The sequence below is a fragment of the Motacilla alba genome, chromosome 6 (genome assembly GCF_015832195.1).
Source record: "Motacilla alba alba isolate MOTALB_02 chromosome 6, Motacilla_alba_V1.0_pri, whole genome shotgun sequence".
Taxonomy (NCBI): domain Eukaryota; kingdom Metazoa; phylum Chordata; class Aves; order Passeriformes; family Motacillidae; genus Motacilla; species Motacilla alba.
In genome coordinates this window covers 26,046,861-26,058,970 of record NC_052021.1, presented here as the reverse complement: position 1 = coordinate 26,058,970, position 12,110 = coordinate 26,046,861, and the positions used below count along the sequence as shown (strand labels likewise).

The following is a 12,110-nucleotide window of genomic DNA, read 5'->3' as shown; positions in this document are numbered from 1 at the left end:
CAAAACACTGAAACAATCCCTGGTGGCAATTCAAGGAGCGAGAGGGATAAGAGTTCCCAAGAACTGAACTCTTACTTCTTCCTGGGCCCAGGTCTGAAATGCTGCTAGGGGTGCAAGGTCTGTGGGAATGAGAGAACCCAAGACCTTCCCCCGGGCAGACTTCTGACCTTGGCTCACATCTACAAAGACAGGCTCCAGCACAACAGCACTGCTGGTGATATGGTCCATTTTCTGCAGAAGATGGCAACATGTTCTGGGGTAAACGGTTCAGGCAGCAGCGACAACACACATCGTCCTCAGGCTGCACAGGAAAACTGTTCCCACTGTCTCCTCCTCTAGATCACATATGCAGAGATGAACAGCAGATTTATGGAAAACTATCGAGTGTGGGTTGCCTTTTTCTCCTCCCTCTCTTTCCCAGACATTAATGATTTATGTCCAAAGTTGTCATCCCAATCAATAACACAATGACATCAGCTTTACCATTCACATGCAAGAAACACCAGTGCAAAAGACTCTTGAAAGCCTATCCCAGCCCCTGCTCATGCACAAAGAAACTGAATCTTAGCCTGATCCATCTCAATGCAGGGGAAGAAAAAAAAAAAAAGAAAGAAAAAAAGAGCATGGACAGTTCATTTCCATTTGTTTTTCAAATGCACTATTGCACCCAGTTTGAAAGGGGTGGGGGAGAAGAGTCTGTAATCAGGCAATTATGTCAGTGACAAGCAAGGATGATTAAGGGTGGAAGGGTCAGGGGTTTTGCTGATGAACTGTCAGCACAGGGGAGTGTTCACTGGCCGTGCTGTAGATGTGAGCTCCTCACGGTTTCTACCATAAATCTCTTTACGAAGGGTTCATCATTCTGTTTCAATAACAGTCACAGGGCTGCATATTACCAGCAAGAGCCTTGAAGAAAGCATGTTTTCCATTAAACATTAACAAATACAGGAGTGGGGAAAGGGAAATCATAATCCAAAAATCAAACTGAAAGAAGAGTAATCACATCAATCTCATCTCTTACTTCTCAAGTTGCTCTAGGGCAAACCTCACTGTCATTAAACCCATATGGTTGACATGGGGGGATTTTTTTCTACCTGGAAGCCAGTTTTCAACACAGAGCTTGGTCAGGAGTGTGCACCTACTACAGGTGTTTGCCCTGTGTCCCATGATGACCGAAAGGGTAAGCAATGAAAAAGTATTGCTGGTTCACACTGGCACTACAGTTTGTGTCATCCCTTGGGAGACTGGACGTTGACTTCTTGCACAGAAACGAAGAGGAGCAGGATCTTGTGGTCAAAGACATTCTGGGGTTTGAAACCAATTTTTGGATATGGCACAGACTTCCTGAATGGCCACACAGGTAAGTCACTGAGTCAGAGCACAGCCATCAAGCTGCAGCATGGAGCAGCATGTGTCTCCTCACAGCACAAGTACCAGCTCCAGCCACACATTTCAGCTACAGATCAGCCCAAGTTAAAAACACAGAGCGAGCAGAGCTCAGATCTGGGGGCTCCACCTAACAGCAGACTGCTACACAGCATCTGCTACAGGCAGGTACTGCAGACCTGGAGGCAGCTCCCAGCCCACGGCGAAAATCAAATTATTTGTGTAACAGGAAAAAAAGTTTGGGGAATCAACATCCAACCAGTGGCAAAGACATCACAGTCCACTCGAATGCAAAGAGAAATGGACAACACACCTACAGCATGAGCTTTGGGCTGATTCTCAGCACTGTTTTACCAGGAACTGGGAAGGTGCTGCACCAGGAACTGCAATTCCTGGAACTAGTGATCAGCTTCAGACAGGAGCAAGCACTGGCTGGATTGCTGAGACAGCGATCAAAAGGGTGGCACTGATCTGCCACGTCAAAAGCTGGGTTATGTGCGGACTGAACAAGATCAACCCTGCTAAGCACCTGAAAGCTACAGGCAAAGGTCCAGACATGTAATAAAAACCTGGACACTTGAAAACCTTCCCATTGTGCCCCAGGACCACGGTGAAGAAGGTTACTGCTTGTCCCAGGCTCATGCAGACCATTTTCAGAGAAGCCATCCTGCACCTGGCTCTGCTGGCTGGTGGCCAAAGGCTGTGGCCTGCAGCAGGGGTGATGGCCTGTGCCAGCACACCAGGCATCAGGAGGGGCCACCTGCCTAGGACACAAGTGTGGTATGAGCTGATAAGCTCACAATGGCACACAGCACGGCTCGGGCTGGAAGCCACTGCAGGGGCAGGTGGTGGTGTTGGCTGAGCTAAGGCAGGTTTCAAAGAGGTCTGACCAAAGCCGTTCCTTCTGTGCTGCCGCTGGATTTTCCCCCTATTTCGCACTCCAAGCTGAGCCACACTGGGATGGGAAGGAGCAACCAAGCCTACAAACTATCCTGGCATGAGAGCACGTTGCTCTCCTTCAGAGAGATCCAACTAAACAACTTCCCTAGCTGTTACCCCTCTGCAGCATTCAATACCTTCCTTACTTTTTTATTTTTAAAATCTAACCCAATCACAGTCCCTGATCTCTCTTAACTTCCAACAGCCCCAGTGGACTGTGATGGGTTCTTAAACTGCAGAGCACACACTGCAGGTCTGACAGACTGGTGGGTGCATCAGAAATAAAACTCCAGAGCCCTGGGAGCAGATGGAGTCACTGCTCACTGAACTGGATGTTGCACAGAGGGCTATGGTCTAGCTGACAAAATGGTGATCAGTCAAAGGTTGAACTCGATGGTCTTGAAAGTCTTTTCCAACTGAAATGACTTTGGGATTCTTTGAAAACCATCACAGAAGACTTAGCTAAAAGACCATTTCAGAGAGAAAGCAATTGCAAAGCCATTAATCTTTCTTATCAAGTCCTGGAGCTGCCTCTGGGCAGCTGTAATTCCCCAGGTCAGGCCATGATGTGAGTGTCTTTTCCCCTTGTTTACCTGGACTCTGCTGCAACGTGGCTTTGACAATGCTGCAGGCTCTTGTTTTCAATGAAAATACCAGCATTGTGCAGCCTCCAGACAGAGCCAGACGGCTTTCCATGTAAACCACTGGATTATGCCAATATTTGACGCATCTGCCAATATCTAGAAAAACAAGTCTAAAAGCCCATATTGTTATATAACAGAGAAACAAGGCAGGCTTGGTGCAAAGGGCTGCTGCCTCTCGCTCTCTTGATCCTGAGGAAGACAGAGGATGACAGAAGGAGAATTCCAGTTTCAGAAGAGGCCGAAGCTTTTGCATGCAAGCTGCAGGGGAGATGGGAAAAGCTGCAGCCCTTCCTCCTGTCAAAGTGGGAAAAAATCAGGCTCTTGCAGCAGCATACTGAGCACATTGTAGATGCTTGATGTGTTGAAAGAGAAATCTGTGAAGAATCTGAAAGAAGGGGGCTCTCCATTTTCCCAAGGGATGAGCCTGGTCCCCTCTTCCTGCTCAGCTTGATGAGAGGGAAAAACTCCTGCTTGAGATTCCCAAGTCGGGGGGCATCAGGATGGCCAAAAAGGAGTAAAACACCTGAGAGGTTTCAGAAACCCAGAGCCAAACACAAGCCTTGTCCCGAAGAGCTGAGGATCACCCTTTATCTTGTTTCACCTAGCCACTCTGGCTAGGACAGAGCCCCTCTGTTGCTTGTGCTTCCTCCCCTGTGTGGGGCCAGAAAGAGACTAGAAGCAAGCTCCTCTGGGATGTGGAGGGCAACCAGGGCAAGGATGGCCTCTCTTCTCTGCCAGGAGCTGCAATGGGCCAGGAGACCGTAGCAGAAGAAGGATGGCAAAGCCCAGCAGCCCCACAGCCCTTCCAGCAGATCCACAAGCTGTAGATGGCTGCATGTGGAGGAAGGGAGTGCTGGCCCTTGAAATGGCAGCCCCAGTGCTGCTCACTAGGCACCTGCTGTCTCCCTGCTTTCCCTTTGTGCCTGTGCAAGAGCTTCTGACTGTATTTGGATTATCTGACTGTATCAGGATTATCTACTTCTACCCCCCCAGCTCCCCTCCAAGGTCCTCTGTCCTGAGCCTGTATCAGAGGGGATCCTGGCTCTCGCTCTGTGCAGCCCCCCCTTGCACTTGGCTCTGTCTGGCTGCAGAGGGCTGTAATTTCACAGCCTGCTCTCCTCTCCAGCTCCCAATGACATCACCCACTCTGATTATATAAAGCACAGGGAGGAAGCCTTTATTTATGCGTGCTTTTTGCTCACAGCTTCAGCTGTCTCAGTGTACAACACACATGCAAATCCCACTGCAGGAACTGGGCTCTCTTTTGCCTGAATCAAAACTGCACTGCAGAAAAAGGTGTGGGTGCAAAAAAAAAAGTCTCTGTTTCCTTCCTCCACACCTCTGAATACATTTTTGAGGAGTTTGGGTAGGAATCAATCTAGCACAACACTCTGCACCATAGCAAGCTGGGCACAAAGCCACCAGCTTCCTCCCTGCTGGGAAGTCCCCAGAGAGCAGAGGGACCTGTGCTGGCAGCTCCAAGCCCTGTGTCTGCTGGTCTCAAAGTGGCTACTCAGGGGCTGCAAACCTAACCCCCTAACAATGCCCAACAGGGTTCCTACAAGGGCCAGCCCAGGGCTGTAAGGCCACTGGCAGTTTCCATTCCTGAGCCCTGGTGGGCTCAGCCAAGTCCCTGTGCAGCCCCTGACATGGGGTGCCCCCCACTGCCTGCTCCATCCTCCTCTGGGCCATGCTGCAGAAGCGCTGCAGACACGAGCCATCCCTGAATGCAGACACTGCCAGAGAGACAGCAGCTTCTTTGCCAGAAGTGGTTTGGGATTTGTGCAGGGTCCTTGCCAGCTTCCATCATGAGCAGAAGCGATGGAAACTGAGAAAAGAAACTTTCTCTGCTGAGGAGGCAGGCAAGCGCGCGCACGCTCGGCTCTGGAGCAGCAGGTTTACCAGACTCAGCGCTATCCCCCCATCAGACACTGCTGAGAGACTCTGCTGAATCAAGGCCTGAACATCTGCAAAACACACACACACACAGACACACACACAAACTCTCTTCCCATCTTTAAAAGATCAAGCCTCCCTCCCAGCAGGAAATGACCAACTCGCCTCCAGCAGCAGTTCAAAATGCTGAATTCTTAATTTTGTATGTTGAAAGAAGGGAGCATCTGAGGGAAAAGAAAAGCATTTCCCAGATATTTTTGTACTTATGCCTCCAGGTCTGTAGGGCTTGAATTCAACAGTGGATTTAAGCATGTGCTCAACATTAGGAATATGCTCAAGTTCCACTGAGGCTAAATCAGACACTTGATCATTGTGAGATGTTAAAAAAATAGAAGCAAACCAAAAGAAGCACCAAAAGAACCAGAAGAAGGAGGATCCTAACATGCAGAAGGACATTATCTCCTCTTGCCTCAAAGCCTTTTCAAAGTCGAATCCAATTTAACCCTGAAATTAGAAACCACCAACTTTGTTTGGATTTCAGAGCCTAACAGATTGTCTAAAAAATTCAGGAGGGATCACTGGTTAAAGAAAGCAATTCCTGGAGAAACACATGTGACCCCACATCAATAATTCAATGTACGGGAATGATTTTGAGATAAAAGTAATGAGAAACACATGCAAAAACCACAGGGCAGGGAAAATACGCTTTCCTTCTAAAAGCAGTTCACAGGTCAGAGGCTGCTTATCTCCAACAGCCATCGTACGACTTGATGTTTTTTCCTTACCCTTGTCCCTGACCCCCAGCCCTCTCAGCGTTGTATCCGCTCCCTGCTTTACCCAGCGCTCGTCTCCAGCGAGCGGGGAGGTTTTTCCAAGCACCTGGCTGCGGGCTGGAGGAGGCAGGAGCGGGCTGGAGGAGGCAGGAGCGGGCTGAGCCCGCTGTCGGTGCTGCAGCGCGTTATGCAAGCGCTGCGAGCCCTCCGGCCGCGCTGCGGCGGCGCCCGGCCAGCCTGCGATGAGCGCACCGAGCCCCGCTCAGCCCGGCTCCGCAGCGCGGACACACGCTTCACAAGGAAATGTGACTCACAAACGCACAGCTGAAGTTAATATTCTCCACCTGAATATTCTCCACCTGAGCTGTGAAATCGCTCGCAACAAACCGGGCTTTTGGATTGCAAATCAGGTTTCTCCTCACGATTCTTATCGTGCGCTTGCTCCCAGTTGGAAGAGGATACTTGCTCATCTGACCCCGTTTCCAGTCAATTTCTACCGATGGCTCCCTGGCATGTACGAGTATTTGTATTCCAAAAGCTAATAAACTCTGTCATGAAAATTAACAAAAAAAAAAATCCTTCATATTTTTAAATTTTTAGATGTAAAGTTCTGCCATTTAAAATAAACAAAGAAATGAAAATTTAAGACCAACAATAAAAAGACCTGACAACATACTATAAACAGGAATTTAAAGGAACAAAAAAGTTCTACAAGCAACATTTTCAACTTTATCTTAACCATGTCAGGTCTGTCTGCAAAAGTTAGAGATGAACATGCACCCAACTGTGTTCTCAAATCAAGGCCAAAGGAAAAACAAACTGCAAATGATGAGATCTATGACCTAACAATGGTAAAACAATAATAGGAATAATAAAAAAAAACCCAACCCCAAGGCAATGCAGTTTTTCAAAGTCACACAAATCAATGTACCTCTGCCTGGTCACAAGCCATGCACCAGGCAGATAAGGGGTGGCACAGTGCATAAGAAAGCAGAGTTGTGATTCAAGGCCGTAAGTGGAAACAAAATACAAACAGCAATGTACTGATGTATTCCACAACTGCAGAGCTTTGTTCAAAGGCCACCTCAGAGACAAAACCAAAACCAGGTACCCTGGGAAAGGGAGCATCTTACCAAGCAACTGAAATACTCAGGAAAAAATGGCCGATTTTGGGGTACACAAACCCTTCCCCCTGTCTGCAACAGAAGCTGCAAGCCTTAAGGTAAGCATAAAGCAAGGGTTTTACCTGCAAATGTACTGCCCACACTCTCCACTGTACACTTTGAAAGCATCCATGCTACAAACCCTGAGCCCTGCGTGGCCTTGCACTGCAGTGTGAGTGTATGGCCACCTTACACAGAAATTACTTCTGCCTCCAACTCTTCTAGATGGGAAGACTCATCACTGATGTCAGCTTTGGAAGAGTTTCAGGTTCTTGGCAAACAGAAGCTGCAAGACCAACAAACCTTGTGCCAAGTGATGTCTTGCCACCACTGGTCCTCTCCAACATGGATCTTTCTAGCCTACTACTGCAGTCTGGAGAAAGACATGCTCCTCCATTTCCCTCTGTATCCCACAGTTATCAAAATCTCTGCATTTCCTGGGATCCTTTTGAGTATAAAACTGAATATTGTTGAGAGGGCTCTCCTAATTATGTTATGATTTTGAAGGCAAATTAATTACTTCAAGGTTCTTAAAGAGGGATGGAGGGAGGGGAAATCAGGCAGCCTCCAATCCTTTGATGAAATATCAGGGATCTGGTTGAAAGATTTGGATTTCCTGCAGAACAGGTGTCTCCTGGGCTGCAGCATGGAGTGGTAACTGAGTCTTGGCTGTATCTCCCAGTGGCTGACCAGTCTGCTCACACTGTGCAGATGTTCAGTGCAAATCACATTGTTCAGTGAGTGCAGGGGTTGGCCTTCATACAATTTGAGTTACATGGACACAGGAGAGAGCATCCACTTCCAGGATTCAAAGCCACAGCACTGCAAACACAGCTGTGAACAGGACACTTCTGAAAACTTGGGAGTCCCATCCTCATCTCAGAGAGCACTTCAGGGAGGATGACTGCTCTCATCTCACACTGAGTCTGTTACCTTCCTTTTCACTCTCTTCTCTGACAGCACTGCAGTGCTATCACTAGCTGCCATCCTTCAGCCTGTCCAGGCCTTGTTTCTGTTCTCTTCTCTCACTGTCTCCTGGATTGGAAACTCTTTGGAACAAGCATATAGTTGTCAAATGCACAGACATTGAAACAGGTTCCCGTGACTGTGCTCAAAATTCCTAAATCAAGCAGATTCCAAATAATTATACTAAAGCAACACTATGATTCTGAAGCTGAAGTGATATATCCAGGACTAATTTTATTCACAGCATAACTTCTGGGCCTTTGGGTCCTATTTGCTGCACATCTTGAGGTTTCCTGCTTTGAACTACAGGACTAGAAGACAGAAGCTTCATTTAAATGAATAAAACAATTTCTAAAAAAGAGAGACTACCTGTAATCTCATGACTTCCAAAACTAGAAAAGGCAATGTCAAAAACTTTTGAATATTGATGCTCACAGTAATAAAAATTATGCCATTTTGGAAGGTTCCTCCTCCAGAATGAACTCACAGTTGCTTGGTAACACAACTGCTCATCCTTTCATAACCCCTTTGATCTTCAGAGGCACTGATGAGACAGGGCTGCTTCAACTCAGTAGAAAAAGATCAAATGCAATAACCTGGGCTTCACAATGAGAAGGTGATGAGAGCAGCATAGGTGGCCATCTGCCCAGCAGAGGAATGGAATCAATCAATGCCTGGCATTTTCTCTCACCCCTTCATTTTCATACAGATCTCACACTGACCTCAGTGCCCGTCCACCACTTTCTCTTCCCAACTCCCAGCTCCTCTTTATCATTCCTTGCAAGAAATTTGGACAATTATAAAGAGATGTCAAATAGCAACAGATGCTCTGGAGCAGACTTCCCCCTGAAATTATATATTGAGGATCTCCTATTATCGATCTTGGACATTATCAGAGAGTATTTTAATCCCTGGTGAATATAATTAATTGTATTTCAGTGTAGCACAGAAGACAACGTCACCAGCTAAACCCCTTTTAGGCTGAGCTGTGCTCACAGCAACATGCTAAACCCAACAGCCACCACAGGCCACAAATGCTCTACATCATGTTCTCCTTCTGACTTAAAAACCCAGCCCAGGTGCCGCTGGTATGGCCACATGTAGGTAAAGATCATTTGCCACCAACTCTTCAACGTGCTGCCAAGCATGCAGGTGTTGCAATTTCCTACCCTGGCCATAAGATATTGCTACAATATGCGTTTGACTATCAGGGAACATGCAAAGAAAGCTGTAAACATCAATATACAACCCAGGCTGGTTAATTATAAAGCCCAGTCTAATAAAAACTCCATCTTTGTTAAAAGGTGGTTAAAAATAGACCTGCTCTTTAAATAGCCAGCGGTGTCCTGTGCCCTGGTTCTCACTAATACCATTGTAATTATCCTTCTAGGGATACACAGTGTGCTCAAAGCCAAGTCAGTGCAGAGTCCTCCTGCACGCTGCCAACATGCCTGCAAAGCAGCTGTGCCATTCATCAGAAACCTGCCTCCTTGCAGAGGAAGCACTAACCTGCTTTGCTGCAATCTACGGATTTTCAGCTTTACTGCTAGAATTAGGTCACCGGCAAAGATAGCCAAGATTTCCCAAACTCTCCAGCTATTCCTGATTATTCTCTTCAGAGGTTTCCTGGCTAAGCACAACGCCTTTGAAATGAAGAGGTATTTTGGACTCCCCCAAGGCTTCTGCAGTCAAACACTGAGAAGCAGAGATGCTCTCACTCCATAATCCTTAATCGCCTCTAAAACTGCCAGGCAATGGGAAAGTTCTCCAGCTCAGATCTACTGCCACCAGGTCCTTCCAGCCTCTCCAGAAGAAATCAAAGACGGTGCACACCAGAAAACAGATCAATTAGCAAGGATCTGCAGGGACCCTTGAAGACCCATGCCTGCACTCGAGCCTGGCAGAAGCCAAGGCAGCAGACAGCTTCCCAGCAGGCAGCTGGAGAGCAGCCAGGGACTGGTCTCCTGCCTAAGCAGAAAAGCTCCCCCAGGTCCACAGGGTGTCACAGCAGTAGAAGCATACACAGTACCTCCAAGCCCCTGTTTCCTTGCAGTGCCACTGAAAGAGACCTTGGACTTTGATGCCTTCCAAAGTACAGTCAAACTTGTACTTTCATTAGCCAGCTGAAAGAACAAGCATTTGCTTCATAAGACAGACATTTGTATATCACTGACAGAGTAAAGGATGCTATTAACTTGTTACTGGGGAAAACATATTTCCTGTTTTTAAAATCATGAGTGGGAAATTTGTCAATACCAAGAATAAATTCTTTTCTGGTACCAGAAGTTCTTTTTGTCACTAACAAATTTTTTTAAATTACACAGGTAAGTTACAGCCACTAAGAATTTTTCCATCACATGCATCTATTTTCTGAAGCTTACCTCATGGAAGAAACTTCCTAATGAAAGTATATTCTAAGAATGTGACCATTTGACATACTTGTTTACACAAAATCTTTTATGCCAGAAGGAAAGCATGTGCTCTTCATCTAATATCTCTACACACTGTCAGAAATATTTAAGGAGTCATCAAATATCTACTGTACCTTTCAGGTATAGAGGGCATACATCTGGAACAAGGGAAGCAGTGCATGTAATTTCACCTTGTAAAATTATTTTAAATTTAACCTCAAACTTCCCAGAGAAAATGAATTACCAGCCAAGGTCATTCTTTGATGTATGCTTGGAAAAAAAGCAGCAGGAAGGAGAACTTAAGACATCCTAGCAGTACTTTTCCTACTGCATAAGGATTTTTGCACAGAAAAACCAGCAATACTGTATTTAAAGAGGCTAGGAGTTGGCTACCATTAAGTAACAAAATGGTTTTAACTCAAGTAACTTATACTTGTTACTCAGGAGGGGAGCCTGAACAGAGCACAGCTCCCAGCACACTGACACAGCAGGTGAGCCATGTCCTGAACTCACACAATACAGAGGTATCAGGAAAAAAAAAAAAGAGTTTTTGAAAGGAAGCACCAGAGAGTGTAAAAACACACCTTGCCTCTGTTTAGCTGGTGTGATGTGCTAATACAAACTCCTTCTCCAAAGAGGAGCCAAGTTTATCGCCTAGAAAATTAAACCAATATAAACTTCAGGGGGAAAGAACAACACAAACCCCCTGCCTTGCCCTTTCCCTTTCCCTGGGCACCTTCCTTATATTTTCTTCCTCTCCTGTAGGAGTGTGTGAAGGCCAAGAGATGCAAGATGGCTCAAACCTCAAACGAGGAAAAAGCATGGAGCTGGCTGCTTGGAAACAACTTCCCTGGGCTGGAAGCAAAAAAAACCAACAAAACTGTATCTGTAAGACATGCAAATTGCTCCATTTGCTTCAGCTCAACTACAAAACTTCTAGTGCTTTCAATAGGGCTCAAAAATCATTATATTAAGCACAGGATGCTCTACCTAGTGAACTTTTGATCAGCTGAAGACCATTACGACCCCTGTCTGGGTCTTCAATGCCACAAATGGATACAAATTTGATTCTCCAAACCAAGAACAGCTGTAGTTGAGTAAACTAACATTTGTAAGAGGATTAGCTGCCTTATGCTTGCTGACCCTGTATTTTCCCAGCAGGAAAAGGGTTAGGACCCCACTTGGAACAAACCAGACACTGAAAGGTTCATGGCTTGTTTTGGAAAGAAAAATTATTTAAAAAGACAAAGAAAAAGAGAGAGGAGCTGGAACACCTACTCCTCTGGTTTGGTGGAAACTGGTTTGCATTTGCTCTGCTATCAGAGCAGTATTAAGAAAATAGCCACATGACCTTAGAGAAATACCTGCAGCAGCACCACTTCATAATCGCAGTCACACCCTCCTTCCTTGCTCTTTCGTGGTGCTTATGTCACTCTCAGGGCCTCGTGAACTTAGGCAAGATTCACTACTTCTTCACCAATCAGATATTTTATTTTCTATGTTGCATCCCATCCTGGGATGACTCCTTGTTGGTTTCAAAAAACACTACTGTTAAAAATTATAGCTAAAAAAACAACAAAAAAGGTAATTTTCCCCAAAGAGAATTCACCTAGAGAGAGCCGATGGTGGGTTTCCTCAGCATGAAAGCCTAACTACAAACCAGGAGGAGGAACTTTCTGACTTTCCTAGTGCTGTGCTAGCCAGGAGCTGGCAGAGCTTGCAGGCACTTTCAGGAAGGGCAAAGTAGCAAACCAGAGATGACATTTCCACATGCAGGAAAGGGTTATGCAGCAGGCAGGACCTTTAAGTGAGAATCAGTCCACAGACAGCTTGCATGATCCCAGGTAAATCCTTCAGGAACTGAAGTACACACCACTCATGCACAAAATGGAGCTAATCCTAATTCCTTCACACAGTACTGCACAGCCACAG

The 12,110-nt window shown here is 46.2% G+C and overlaps 1 protein-coding gene and 1 long non-coding RNA gene across 4 annotated transcripts in view; one reads left to right on the top strand and one right to left on the bottom strand.

The window, feature by feature from the left end:
- The window catches only part of MXI1 (MAX interactor 1, dimerization protein), a 56,645-nt gene that overhangs the window by 5,848 nt on the left and 38,687 nt on the right, over positions 1–12,110 (bottom strand). The gene's annotated exons all lie outside the window — the stretch shown is intronic.
- Positions 1,567–11,049, top strand: LOC119702315. Its single transcript, XR_005257321.1, has 2 exons — positions 1,567–6,860; positions 9,158–11,049. It is a non-coding gene; the product is annotated as an uncharacterized LOC119702315 (long non-coding RNA).